Source organism: Monopterus albus, unplaced genomic scaffold, assembly GCF_001952655.1.
Source record: "Monopterus albus unplaced genomic scaffold, M_albus_1.0 scaffold57.1, whole genome shotgun sequence".
Lineage (NCBI taxonomy): Eukaryota > Metazoa > Chordata > Actinopteri > Synbranchiformes > Synbranchidae > Monopterus > Monopterus albus.
Genome location: NW_018127937.1, coordinates 1,072,607 through 1,085,075, shown reverse-complemented (window position 1 = coordinate 1,085,075; position 12,469 = coordinate 1,072,607).

The following is a 12,469-nucleotide window of genomic DNA, read 5'->3' as shown; positions in this document are numbered from 1 at the left end:
TTGTGCCCTGCTGGCTAGCTAATTGTATGCGGCTGCATGATCTTGCTGAAGGACGGCGTTGGAGTCTTCAGTGCATTGGACCAGCACGCAGTCTGGAACTGAGTTGAAAACATTATTACACGAGGTGAGAACCGTTATTATTACATATAGTCACCACCACTTACTTTCCTGAGTTAGGGGCTGCTGTTGCTGATCATGCAGAGTGTCAGTTTCTTTTTTAGAGAATAGAGAACTGATGTGATGCCTTGCGAAAGTATTCGGCCCCCTTGAACTTTGCAACCTTTTGCCACATTTCAGGCTTCAAACATAAAGATATAAAACTGTAATTTTTTGTGAAGAATCAACAACAAGTGGGACACAATCATGAAGTGGAACGAAATTTATTGGATATTTCAAACTTTTCTAACAAATAAAAAACTGAAAAATTGGGCGTGCAAAATTATTCAGCCCCCTTAAGTTAATACTTTGTAGCGCCACCTTTTGCTGCGATTACAGCTGTAAGTCACTTGGGGTATGTCTCTATCAGGTGTCTGTTTACTGAGAATTCTAACAGATCAAAATCTGAAGGATTAACCGGTAGTGTAGGTAACGGTTGGTTTTTTGATGAATTATTTATCACCAAGTTATTAATCAAGTCATCTAACAGGTCAAAATGAGCTGACATTATCCTTAACGCACCCCTCTAACACAGAGAAATTACTTTTTAATCATACCGTCTCGGTTGTAACAAGCCAGAATATCGCTCATCACTTGGGGGCGGGACAAAGCTTCTGATTGGATAACCTTTCACCTAGAACTGTCAAATCGAGTTTGATGAAAGCCGGTATCTATACTGTGTGTGACCTGGTCTCTGTCAGTGCTGTTGGTTTTTCTCTTACCACAGTTCAGTTTTCCCTTCATCTGTTTTCCAGTGCACTTTCACACCACGGTCCTTTTTTGCTCGCATGATACACCAACAATGTCTGATCTTGGAGCCAAACACACTAGATTCACACAGTGTGAATAATTTAAATGTGCCAGGAGTTTACTGTTTTGTTACCACATACTGTACATGTCCAGATGCCTGAATGTTTGTCTTGCTGGATGTTTTCTGCTTTGGTTACTGTGTTACTCAGCTTACTGTCGCTCCTCAGTAAAGCTGCTGACGTACAGTTTGTCCTTCAGTCTTTCACACCTGTCAGTCCTGTTGCACACAATAAAGGCAGTACAGCCTCCACGCAGACACTATGGTACTGTGTGAATGTCTGGAGGAGGCTTTCTTCTTCCTCCTACAGTAGTTTGCTGTCTTGACACCAGTGTGACACTTTTCTGGTCAGAGGCCCATGTGTGCTCTGGTGTATCCTGGTTGTGATGTTCAGGTGGACAGGAGAGGACAGAAGCAGGGTAGGAGAGGAGGCCGATGAAAAAATGAGACAGCAGCTAACTGTGTACAGATCCCATAGAAGAGACACTGGATGTGAATAATCAGCGAGTAGCAGGTTGAGGACAAGGACAGCTGAGTTTAAAAAGCCCCATAACAGAGACAACTCCAGGATGTGATAACCCAGCCCGGTGGCCTTCAGTTTGCAGACCAGACTTTCTTCTGGGACTAGGACGGAGCAGCACCAGCCAAACCCTGTAAATGCTGACGTGTGCAGGGAGTGTTGTCTGTGTTCCAGGATTTCACCAGGTGAAAACTGGATTCAGTGCATGAACTGTGCTATTAAAATCAAGTCTCACAAGTCAGGTTTGTGTGACTTTAAGGCTACAACAACAAGCTGTACACTTGGAACCTCACCCAGATGCTCCTTTCACATAGTTTCAGTACAGTTGTTTAATCCAAACAAGAGTTTGATCGACAACCTTCACACCGGTTGAAAGTTCATTTGAGCCAAACCTGACTGGTTCGATGTGAATGCACCCCCCTGCTCTGGTTCGTTTTGGTGAAGCACAGGCATGTCCCAGCCTGGCAGCTGTCCTCACAACGCGTGATTCTGCACTGCACATGGTATGTACAAGATTTTCCTGTACATATTGTTGAGGAACATCACGGCTTACATGAGCGGATAAAAGCTCCAAAGCAACACATGTCCTCACTTGACTGATACAAAAAGAAACACTTGTGTACCAGAGTTTCACTGGTTTAACTATAGGAATTCATTCAGAAGAGAGGATGGCTCAGGGAAATTGAACCTGTTGACTTTCTCACAGCGAGCCGCTTTTGCTCCATTGTTGGAAATCCATAAAACATAAACAATGAGAGTGCAGTTTGAGGCCGGCGCCTACACCACCCACCAGCTTTCTGCAGCTCCGAGGAGAGAGGGTGGAAGCTGGATTCACTGCAGCCCACTACTCTGCCCCTGAGAGATGAAGAGGAAAGACTGACAGTTCCAGAAAACTGCAGCCTGCAGTGTTTGAAAGAGAAAGATAGATTTAATTATGAGTTATAAAGAGAAATATACAGAGAGGAAGTGAGAATGCGAGTAAAGAGGAGCGTCTGTGGGGGCGTGAAGGTGACGAGCCTGATGAGGGAACACAAAATAGGAGAGAAGAGCAGATGGCACTCTGTTCACAAAATGGCATCTTATTACCACCAAATTTAATCTAATCTCCACAAAACTGTGACAGATCCATTTGGATATGGCTAACAAGAAGCACTGAAGGGCACAACATCCATTGTGATTGGTGGGAAGGAGAACATCGTTCTGTTAATCTTGTCCTCTGACATCAGATCAGAGCCGGCAATGAGACGCTCTGTCGGCTGCTGAGCAAATAGAGCAGCTTCTCATCCCAGGAGGACGAGGAGGATCTGGTCTGATGGAGCGTCAGACAGTTTGATGTAGCAGAATCACATTGCTGACAGAACAAGTAGCCACTATGACTCACTGTACATCATCAGTTATGATTCTGGGGAGAGCACAGGGTAAATGGTGCTGGGAAGCAGCTCTGTGCCAGTAAAGCCAAACCACATTGGTGAGGGAGCACAAACAAGTCAGCTGACTTCTAGCTGTCCTGTAAGAAGAGAGGTGGGTTTCTGCTGGAGAACACAGACTTGTCTGCTCTATATGTGGTTGCTGGCCAGCTTTTTAGAAGTGTACGTGACAGAAGACGGGGAAAGTAGTGGCTCCATGAAAGAAGAGATCATTACAGAGAGCAAAGCCTCTTTGCATTTGAGGTCCAAACTGTCCAAGTAGAACTGACCCCAAGGCAAAGTCTAAACAAGTCAGCTTGTACTGCTGAGCATCAGTTTGCCCTGGGAAAAGCAGCTCCTTTGTCTCAATGTCAGTCTCAGCAAAATAAAAAAAGGAAGCAGTATCTTCTGTTGCTATACAGCTGAAATTCGTGAGCGACACTAAATGGAGGATATGATTGTGATCTGTTGGGTATTACACTGTATGTAAACCCACTGCAACACTGAGAAATTGTTCAACCCACTGAAGCACTCAAGCACATCGTTCCTTTCAAACTATTACCTAATGCATATCTCAGGTCTTCAGAGACCTGGGACCATATTACACTCCATTTTAATAAGCTACATCTTTATTCCCTTGTATTCCTGAAAGTAAAATGACAGTTGAATCATTACTTTCTACAAAAAGTGTAGAGACCTGCATTATGGATTTATTTATTTAGTTCTTTGAGGTAGCAGATAATGTATTGTTTACTATTTTGGGCTTCATTTAATGAAGAAGGTTTGTGCTTGACCAGAACTTTCTGTATATGTTTTTGCATGTTTTTGCAAATTTGGTACAAGTGTCCACCTGGGCTCAAAGATGAATTGATTAGATTTTGGTGGTTAGAGGTCAAGGTCTCAGTGACCTCATGTCTGTCCCGTTCTCATGAATGCGATTGGTTTGTGGGGACATACAACCACAAAAGTAAACAGCACCCTAATCGACAGTAAAAACTGTTTGTTGTGGCCCTAGGCAACAAAAAAAAAACACTTGAAATTCTGGTCAAGGCCAAAGTACAGATAAAATATTGCACTTGAACTGAATCACTGAGTGTCTGCTGAACACTCTTCTTCTGACTTTTGCAAGTTGCCCACATCATCTTTAATTAAAAGACATGAGAAGTGATCTTTTCCTTCTGTTTCTCATATCAGAGTTCACCGAAATGCTAAATTTACATGTTGGAATCAGTGTTTGTTTAATTTTATATCTGCATTTTAAATATTTATATCTGTGAAAGATGCAGCTCAGCAACAATGTCAGTCTGTCAGTCACTGGAAAATCTAAGGGTTTGACAGTCAGGAGAAAACATGTTTCTCATAAATAAAGATATTTGAAGTGAAAAGCAGCAAAAGTTAATTAATGAATAAAACAGAGAGATTGACAGTCCAAGAACTAATACAATTGTATACTGAATGCTTTGCACCAAAGACACAAGAGAAAAGATTAATTGGATTCTCAATGAGTTTGTGTATTTTTGCATCTATAACGGAGCCAGTCATCTAAACCCACTGCCTAAATCAATCTTACTATATCCACGCTTCTATACTGCAGTGAGAGCTTTGGAGATGGAGGAAACTGATGAAGTCTGTGTTGCTCTATCATTTTCTCCTGCAGAGAGCACTTACTCAGGGGAAGTAAATAACATGCTTTGACTGAAGCTTTGGATCGAGCAGTTTGTTGTTTGAAATACAGCAGAGGTAATTAAAGTGCTGTGCTGGAAGGAAGGCTGTGATGGAGAGGAGCAGATGAAGTTACTATTACTGGCAATCAGATTCATTAGCTGTATTTGCAGCTGAACATTGGGCCAATATCTCATTTCAAACATGCTGTTTAATATTAGAATCCAATATTTAGTGGGTGGGTTTTCTCAATGAGGCAGCTAGAGAAGACATGCAGCGCCTTCACTTTTTGCTCACTTTACTGCTGTAGATTTGATTTTAATGAGTAAACTTGCAATTTTTGCCCATCAATCTACACTGCAGCACTCGTATAACAAACACTTCAGCTTTCTCTCTCTCTGTTCTCTCCTGCTGTGTAAATAAGGCAAGCATTCAAAGAGAAGCTGAAACTTGTATAAAACCTGACTTTAAACCTGAAGCCAAACTATGTTTCTAACCTTGGATAAAACTCGCTCTGGGCTTTTCCCTCTCTGGGTCCTTCTTACCTTCTTACTGGGCTCATGAATGACTAAACAGTGTAGTGGTCGTCTTGAAATTTGTGCCTCTGTGACTTAATAGTTCTGTTCCTCCCTGAAAAATACCTTCAGAGTTGAATCTTTTCTGCCCTGGTCATATATATCAGGAGCAGCTGTGGTCCCCCCTCCACCCCCAGCACAAACTGTTCATACCCCTACCCTCCGGTCGGAGGCTTAGGAGTGTGAAATGTAGGACTTCTAGATTGAAAAACTCTTTCCTTCTGCCATCAGACTCCTAAACAGCTGACTCAGGATCTACCTCATGTAATTCCATCTGTACTGTTTACACACTCATTTTGCACATGCATAATTACACACTCACTGCTGAATATTTGCACTTCACGGCTCCCACGTAGCATATATTCTCTCTGCATTATACTGTGTTCTTGTATTTGTATTTGCTTCTTACTGCCTATTTAGATGTTATTGCTCATCTACTTTATATTTCACTTGTATAGTGTGGCGTTCATGTGGACGGCAAAGTAAGAATTTCAAACACGTTTCCTAACTGTGCATATGACAAACACTTTGACCTTGACCTTTGTTGATGTCACACCTGAGCCGTTCACCTGTAGTACAGCTCTCGGTACACAAATAATGTAATTACAGAAGTCTGACCTCATCCTGTCACAACAAGTCCTCCAGCCTGTATGGTTGTTTGTCCCTTCCCTCTCATACGACCCTTAGATAGCGCTCCTGTGGTAGTGGGAAGAATTGCAACAATTCCACCAATGTTAATGACAGGTTTTATAGACTTTAATCATCATGGAAACGGCCATAAACACATTGGCTAGCTAGCAGGCTAGCTAGTAGCAAGATACTGGAACTCTGTCATCTTGGAAGGTGTCATAAATGTGCAGTTACAGTCATGAAACCTTTTTTCTTTAAGCCAGTATGTTTAAATCATTTTATCATCATACAGACACACTCAGCTTTTTCACTGATATTTTTAGCAGTGCATTAATCTGCATTGAAAAACAGCAGTTGTGCAAGTTTGCTGCCACTCTTTTCTGTCTGATGGTTCAGCTGCAGCACACATCACTGATTCAGACCATCAATTTGTTCCTTTTGTTTAGTGGACTGTCGGTCTAACAGACCATGATGGGATAATTTCACTCGCTTCCTGTCTGGCCTTAGATGCTAACATCTCAGCTGCGATGAAAAGAGACACATTTTGAAAATGTCACTTCTTTGACATTGAAGAGGAAATGACCTGGCTGAGATAAATATCTGTTGCATCTCACACCTTTTTATCATTTCCAGAGCTTTGAGGGACGGAACACAATGCAAATTGAAAAACCATTTTGTCTAGCGTAAGCAGAACAAATATAGAAATGAATATGTTTAAGATGCAAATTACACAGAGGTGCTTCTATGCAGACTGAATGGTCAGTGCTGTAGCCACACACTAACAGCTTGTTTTTGTGTTCACACTGCACACAGTTTGTTCTAATATTGTTGTAACATTTGTGTGTTTAGACCCTTTTAACCTGTCTGCAGTGGCTGCTATGGAGCGATGGGGACAGTGGAATCACTATTAGGATGAAGAGAGCAAAGGTTGGGCTGGACAAGTAGTTACTGATGAGGTTAAGCTGCAGTTCTTGATCCACAGCCTAAGGTAAATTACTAAATGAAGCATGTTGTGATATTAAGATTAATAATGTGAATTCAAGACTTAAAGAACTTTATTAATCCGAGAGGGAAAATGCTTTGTTAGACCTGCTCTCTGGCTGAACAGACAGGAAAAACAACACCAGAAAAAAAATAACAAAACGCACACAAATCTAAGCATGTAAAATAAGTGAAATGAAATCTACCATAGAGGGCAGTGATAATGGTGAGGTGGTTATGATGACATTGTGATATTAGTAATTTAACAAGGCAAATAAAAGTCAAGATGAGGAGTTGTACTGTATGATAGATTTCATCACAGTGTATTAATAATGAATTAAATGCTAAATGGGCAGCACGGTGGCGCAGTGGTTAGCGCTGTTGCCTCACAGCAAGAAGGTTCCGGGTTCGGGCCCCATCTGGGACCTTTCTGTGTGGAGTTTGCATGTTCTCCCCGTGCTTGCGTGGGTTTTCTCTGGGTACTCCGGCTTCCTCCCACAGTCCAAAGACATGCAGCTTAGGTTGATTGGTGTCTCTAAATTGCCCATTGGAGCGCATGTGTGTGTTTGTGGTTGTTCGTTTGTGTGTTAGCCCTGCGATGGATTGGCGACCTGTCCAGGGTGTACTCTGCCTTCGCCCGATTGCCAGCCGGGATTGGCTCCGGCCCCTCCACGTGACCCTGTTTAGGGACTAAGCGGTAGAAATTAATAAATGCTAAATACAAGATGGGGATAATATGATGCCCAGTTGGAGATCCTAGTCCCTCCCCCTTTAACAAAGGGAGGAGTTATAAAGCTTAATGGCCTGGGAGAAAATCTCCTGTAAATCAGCCCCGCCTGCCACCTAGCCAAGGTTAGAAGAAGCATTTTTGCCTCACAGTGAGAAGGTTCCGGGTTCAGGCCCCACCTGGAACCTTCTCGCTGTGGAGTTTGCATGTTCTCCCCGTGCTTGCGTAGGTTCTCTTTGGGTACTCTTCCCTTTAACAAAGAGAGGAGTTATAAAGCTTAACGGCCTGGGAGAAAATCTCCTGTAAATCAGCCCCGCCTGCCACCTAGCCAAGGTTAGAAGAAGCATTTTTGCCTCACAGTGAGAAGGTTCCGGGTTCAGGCCCCACCTGGAACCTTCTCGCTGTGGAGTTTGCATGTTCTCCCCGTGCTTGCGTGGGTTCTCTCTGGGTACTTTTTGACAAAATAAACACTTTGAACTTTTGTACATTGCATATGACAAAATAAACACTTTGTACATAGAGAGTGGGACAAACAAATAGCAACAACCAGGGTTAACATGGGTTTGGCTGTTTGACATGGAGAGGGTTAAAAGCAGCCAGAGGACTCGGACTGGATTCAGAGCATAGGAGCAGTTTATGATGTGGTGCTTTAATTGGTTTTCCTTGAACGAGTTATTTGTGCCCTCATCTTTAATTCTTGCTCTCTGTGCTCGCCACACTCACTGTAGATGGCTTAGATTTAATGGCTTTATTCTGCTCTCAGTCTGAGAAATGGCAACCACAGAATAAGCATGTCATCCTGACATCTTAATTGTTCCAGCATTCTCCAGTCTGTTTTGATGTATTGTTTGATTTTATCATTTACACACTTCCTGCTCCCTGGACTCTGCAGCAACACGAGGACCGAGAGCCGGAGGTGGTTAATGGCCTGTATGACAGATATGATAAGCATCAGCTGTTTCATTAATTACAGTAATGGTATGCTAATGCGTGAAAAACATGTATGTTTGATGAGCTCAGCCCCAAAAGGAAAAAGATAACGCCAAGTGTCTGCTCCAAGGCCGTAGTACTGTATGTGGAGCTGCAGTAATAAAACCAACCTGGTCTGATGAAATGCTGTGAAATGAGCATGGTGCGTTGAAAAGCAAATGACACACTAAGGACACAAAAGTGGGAGACGTGTGCTTGGGTTTATGATGAGGAGGAGGAGACAGGAAGTAGTTTGAATGAAAATAGCTCTGTGGAAACAAAGCCTGTAGAAAATCTGTGTAAAGACCTCAGTGATTTCTGGTTGGTGTTCAGTTTCATTTGGAACTGTCAAAGTTAGAATCCTTAAGATGTTCAGGAAACCAAACCTTGCTTTAAAGCCTATTTTCCACAATGGCTACTAATGACCTCTGTGCAGAGTACTTTCATTGTTAGTGGTGGAGTCTACTGTTCATGAGCTGGATTGAAATTACATTCGCACGCGCTACTGTTTGTAATTTGATTTCAGCCTTATTGTTTACTGTTTATTCTCCTACTGCTGTATCGCAGCTTGATCAAGTTACTGCTAATCTGACATTTTCTACCAGTACTTCACATTAGTGCTGTTCATGTGTCTGTAAAAAAGGATGTGGCCATTTTCACAATGTCTGTCTGTGTGCTGGAGGGGGCCCGGGGCATGATGTGCATTATGTTTTTGAGTTGTGGGTCCATCCGGCCCATTCTTTTGAATGTGATATCTCAGGAACTCCTTGAGGGGATTTTGTCAAATTTGGCACAAGTGTCCACTTGGATTCAAAGATGCACTGATTAGGTTTTTGGGGGTCAAAGGTCACTTGCTGACAGAGGCATGCAACCATGAGGTGGCAATTCTAGTGTCTCTTTTGAATGTTATTAATGATGACACTGTAGAGGTGGTACAGTAGTACAAGTCTGGGTAATGTTATTGACAACAGTCTGTCATTTGAGTCACATGTGGATACTGTTTGTACAGAAGACCATCGGTGCATGTACTTTTCTTCACAGGCTACGTAGATGTAGAATAGTATCAAAAAATATTCAAAATAAATTAGTTTATTTATTCCAGTCTAGAGTTTATAAGCCGCGTGTCCAATCTACGAAATTAACTGTCAGCTAAACACTGTGCACAAACATCATCATCAACATCACAGTATATCATCAACATCAGAGTATATTGGCTTCTACAAGTTGCCCAGTACTGTAACATCTGAAGCTATAAGGAGGGTGCTGCCTATAGCTGCAGGTTGTTAATTCATTTAGTAGGATTGGGGTTTGGTCCTGAATTGATAACATGAAAGGAGGAGGTCTTCAGAAGCGCTGTTTGCAGGTTCATGGTAGTATTGCTGGGTGAATATCTCCGCCTAAAAATCTGGAGCAGTGTTTGAAGCTTTAAACAGATTTCAGATATGCTACCTTAGTATGAGAGGTTAAGCTATACTCCCAAGTCCAGGGGTTAGCAGATCTTGGCCTTCAAACAGTTTTAGGGCAGACTGTGTTTTAATGAAGGTGTTTTATTCTTGTTTTACTGAAGCAGTAACTTTTTCCTTTGAGTGCTGATTTGGGCTGCTCACCCTTAAAAACATGAATTGGCTGCAGGGCATTATTAAGGAGTGCAGCAAGACTGTTGGTACAACTTTGGATGACGCATCAAACTTGTATAAAGTCTCCGAAGAAGGCCAGGTCCATCTCGGCTGACCCCAATCATCCTTTGTTTGGAGAGTTGCTTCCATCTGGTTGTAGGTACAAACAATCAAGATGCAGGACAAACAAAGATAATCTCACTGGCTTCTTAAATACAATCGCATGAGTATTGTGCCCTTTTATGAATCTATTTTAACAATTTCTTTCCTGTTGTTAGTGTTTTGGATGATGCTGTGGTGACTGCGTATGTACTGCTGGCTGTACATACAGTAGATTTGCCCATTTGGGATAATAAAGGAAGATCTTATCTGAATTTTTACAGTAATGGACCATTTGCTGGTGAAAATGGACTGTTTCATGTGGCTCTTTGAGTTTTTTAACCCTGCTTTTATAGAAGTAAATCGGCCTCTGGTGATAACCTGGAGCTATTCTTTTTAAAGATAGCTGCTGACTATATTGCAGCTCCTTTAATTCAACCTTTTACTCTTTCTTTTCTGTCAAATGAAATTTTTTTAATTTGGAATTTGTTCTTTGTTCTTTCATGGTTCAAAGCAGGGTATTGTTCAAAATGTATGAAAACTCATTTATGAAAAGAATCTTTTATGATCGTTTATTGATCGTTTATCAGTCAGGTTAGATGTTACAACCCCAAATCAAAATGGAAACTCAGTACAGTGGCGTGTAAATCATCTGTGTCCTGTATGACATTGAAAACAATACAGCAGCACATTGTTTGATATGACACCTCATCAACTTTATTCTTGGTTCAGAATAAACATCTGATGCTGCAGCACATTCCAGAAACAGTTGGGCCGGCTGCATGTCAGGGCCAGTAATGAGGTAAAACAATGAAATGATTTCAGTGTGTAAAGGCCATGGGCCGAGCCTAAGCTGGATGGCCGAGCTCTCCGGTCCCTCAGGCGGTGCTGCATCAAGAATCGTCACTCTTCTGTAAGCGATATAACCACATGGGCATAGTTACATCCATAAATGCTGCTTAAAACTGCTATGCCAAAAGGAAGCCCTATGTCAACAGTGTCCAGAAGTCAACTGCTCTGGGCTCAGAGGCATCTGGGATGGCCCATCACACAGTGGAAACATGCACTGTGGTCAGACCAATCAGTGTTTCAGGTCTTTTTGGAAGGAATGGACTGTTCTAAATGTTTTTGAAAAGTGTTGCAGCATCAGGATTGAACAAAGAATAAAATTGATGAGGTGTCACATCAAACAATGTGCTGCTGTATTGTTTTCAGTGTCAAACAGGCCACGGATGATTTATACATCACTATTTTCAGTTTTAATTTAGATTTTACTCACCATCCCAACTTCTTCTGATTTGGGGTATAAATGGTATCACTGAGCCTCTGGATGAAGGGCACCACTGTGTAGCCCTATTAATCAACCGTCAACAGGTTATCTCTGCTGGCAATCCCTTCAGCATTGTTAAAGCAAAATGCAGTTTCCTTCCCACTGTGTGAATAATCTTCTGCCTTCTGTCAATGAGATGTTGCTGTCTCATTAATTTTCTGCAGAAGTGCAGAAATACATGAAATTGAGTGTGAAATAAAACAGTCACAGCCAGCAGCAGACAGACAGTAGAGCTGATACTGAGACAGACAGCCAGGAGAGATGGAGGTAATTCATCAGGCAAAGCAGGTTTGGATAAGCAAATGAGGGGAAATAAATTGGAATGTGAGCACAGCAGCTCCTGGCAGGAAGTTCACTTTGTGTAATTTGTCATTTGTTTACCACCACAGCTCTGAAATAGCTTTCATTAAGGTTCTGAATAATATTTGTCAAGGAACTGATTCAGGAGAGATTTTAATCTTCGTCCTCCAGGAGCACAGTGCTGCTTTTAGCATTGTTGCCCATATTATACTAGCAGACACGCTGTGGTGGACCCGCAGGCCCAGTCCTAAAGCAGGTCAAGTTCTGCCTCCAGGACAGGAACTATTTTCTCTTTGCCTAGTGTCTGAGTGGACCAGCATGAGATGTGGAGCACTAGTCACAAAACACAAATCTGAGTCAAGTCTGAAGCCTCTATTGTGTCCAACATAATAAGAGCATTTTCTTTTGTGTTTGTATCCAATGTATTAACTCCCGGTGGTTTATCCTGGGTTTTGTGAGCTGCCGCAGACCAACTAGGGGCTCTTTCAGACTCTATGCAAGCTATGCAGCCGTGAACGCTTCCAGCTATGCAAGGAGGGTTTGGCACTTACTAGGAAAATGTGTTGTCCAATATTTTGTAAGTGCTATTTCACGTGTTTCCGATGTTTAAAAAAAAGTTAATCGGCACCTTTTTGATACAGCAAACGCTTGCCTTTTTTTTTTTTTTTTTTTTTTAAACACGCCCACAGA